Source organism: Xenopus tropicalis, chromosome 1 (genome assembly GCF_000004195.4).
Source record: "Xenopus tropicalis strain Nigerian chromosome 1, UCB_Xtro_10.0, whole genome shotgun sequence".
Taxonomy (NCBI): domain Eukaryota; kingdom Metazoa; phylum Chordata; class Amphibia; order Anura; family Pipidae; genus Xenopus; species Xenopus tropicalis.
The window spans coordinates 152,065,916-152,068,847 of NC_030677.2; positions in this window are offsets into that span (position 1 = coordinate 152,065,916).

The window sequence follows — 2,932 nt, forward strand, 5'->3', positions numbered from 1 at the left end:
CTGTGTCCGCCCCCCCCCTCCCGGCCCCCACCCTCCGAGCACTCCCCCCGCCCCTGCGATCAGGCAGGGAGACCCCGCACATAGACCCCCCCTTCCCATCTCGCCACCACCCGGAGTAATAGTCACAAATGGACTGTCACCCCCAATCCCCCCCCCCACCATACACACCCTAAAACTAGATTTTTTTTAATGCCAATCTATAAGGACATCATCCACAACCACAAGAGTCACATTCTCACAGGAATTAACGTTGTAAATGGCACCCCCTCCCGAATATCATGAGCTGACTATTCATTTCGTTATGATCTGCTAATACAGGCTTCTGCCCTTATGTATTTCCCTGCTTAGTGATGTCTCAAACTTTATTCAGTCATCCCGCCATCAGCCTGGAAGTGTAGGATATTGGTTATGTGCAGAACCTGCCCCATTCCTGTCATTACTGCCCAAAGGAATTACATTGTAAGGAACTCGCACATGGAGCTAGTTTACAAAATGAACTTCCTCCACACCTTGTAAGTGTCATCAGCATCATCTTTCATTCTGTAACGTTGTAAAATGCAAAATAAGTGCAACTTTCATTCCCCAAACTCTGCATACAGTAAGCACAAGTCAGAGATTCCATTTGTGGAAAACGTCCTGTAGGTACTGCAACTGAGATAAGTGTACCTCACTATTTACTGACTGAAGCCCTGGGTGCAACAAGAGAGGGGGCAGACCCTGCAGAGCTGTCAACATGACAGCTAAGTGATGCATGCACACCAAGCACATTTCTGGAGGTGAGGTCACGCACATGTGCAAAATCGCCACTGAAGCCAAAAAGTTCTACCTGTGTATGTGCAAATGCATCAAGTGCCTCAACAAATGCTTACTGCACAAGTGTGCCCAAAATTCACGCCATGACTTTGAGAAACTTTGGAAAAATCAGGAGAATGGTGTTGGGGGACAGGAGAATGGGGGAGAGGATACAAAACTGCGTAACTCCTGAAGAAATGGGGGGGGGGGGGGGGGTTGACAGCTCTGACACTGCTGGTGCAGGAGGTATAGTGGGCCCAGTACAGGCCCAGACTGGCAATCTGTGGATTATGGCAAATGCCAGAGGGGCTGGTGTACGATTCCATAGACAGCCTCTATGAAGTGGGCTGGTGGGGGCTGTTTGGCCCTCTGTGTAGTTGAAATGCAAGGGCCTTTTTCGATTGCCAGTCCAAACCTAGCCCAGGAGCATAATAGCTGATAAGCAGTTTCAGTATAAGATTGTTCAATCCTAGCCTTCCTTCTGTATAGGAAGGAGTCAGGCTAGGATCGATCGTCACATAGTGGATTCTGCCCTGCATCGCTGTATTGCCTTATTTCAAATGACCGGAAGCCAAGTTTTAGAAGGTATTTTCTGATAAACCATTCAAAATAATAAATGGTGTGCAGGATAGGGCAATTATTGGGCAGGGTAGAATAGATTTTTTACTTAAAAATTTTTAGTGTTACTTTTTCTTTAATTGGCAGCCACCCAGCAAGTTACCAGGGGTGGCAAAAAGCATGATTACAATACCCCCCAATGGTAGCACTGATAGTGGAAGATCCTCTGGTACTCTGGCAGGCCAGTGAGATCCTGAAGGTTTTCAGTCTCGTAAACATAGAAAATATTGAGATAGGTATTCAAAACCATTTATCCTAGAATTACAGCCTATTAATACATGCTGCTATAAGGACCCAGAGCAGATCAATTTATTATTGAGGACACTTCTTGAAATCAAACTGAGAAGAGATATAGATGTGGAAACCATAGTGCACACTTCATAACTAAGACATCTGTTGTGAACTGGAGCCTAATAATGTGTATGAGTATAATCAATATACTGGCATGGATTTTCACAATATGATCACACTTAAAGGGGTTGTTCACCTTCAAATTAACTTTTAGCATGGCATAGACATTGATATTCTGAGACAGTTTGCAAAAGGTTTTCATTTTCATATTTTTTGCATTTTTTTCAGTTATTTAGTTTTCAGTAGCTTCCCAGTTTGGAATTTCAGCAGCTATCTGGTTGCTAGGGTCTTGCCTACCTTAGCAACCAGTCAGTGGTTTAAATGAGAGACAGAACTATGAATAGGACAGGATAGGAATATAAAGATAAGGAATAAAAAGTAATAATAATAAAATTGTAAGCACAAGAGCAATAGTTTTCTGACTCCTGGGGTCAGTGACCCCCATTTGAAAGCTGGAAAGATGTACAAGAGGAAGGCAAAAAATAAATAAATAATAAAGACCAAATGTAAAGTTGCTAGGAATGTTAGGAATAGGACATTCTATAACATACTAAAGGTTAACTTATAGGTGAACTACCCTTTTAAAGGAGATGTATCGGATAAACAAAAAAAACTCTAATTATGAATAATATATGGTGCAGGTTTCACTTTGGTCTAAAAACTAATACTATCTGTAAAACCAGCCCCTTTATTGGAGCTCCCTTTTTTTGTTCTACAGTGCAGTGTGCTGAGTGCCGCTGGCCCCCAGCCTTGGAAATGAGGCAGTAGGAAGAAGAACATACTTGAGTATAGAGCCCTAGAAGCTTTTTCTGATTGCAGCTGCCATTTTAGCTTGGTGTTCATAGCTTCCTGCTTGTTGCTCTAGTCGTTATAGCTCAGATCACACATTCCCAAGGGTCGGGGGAGTGAGTTTTATGAATTCTTATAGGAGGGGGGAGCAAAATGAGGAGAGAGCTGTGCAGACTCTGGCCCAGGGAATTAAGGATTCTTCTGAGAGAGGAAGTCACATACTCTAAGAACATGTTTACAAAAAATGAAACAAGAAATCAAGTGTTTCTTATGATAGAGGACTCAGTGCAGCATTACTGTAATTTTCAAGGCTGTGGAGTCGGAGTCGAGGAGTCGGAGGCAATTTTGGGTACCTGGAGTCGGAGTTGGCAAAAAATGAACC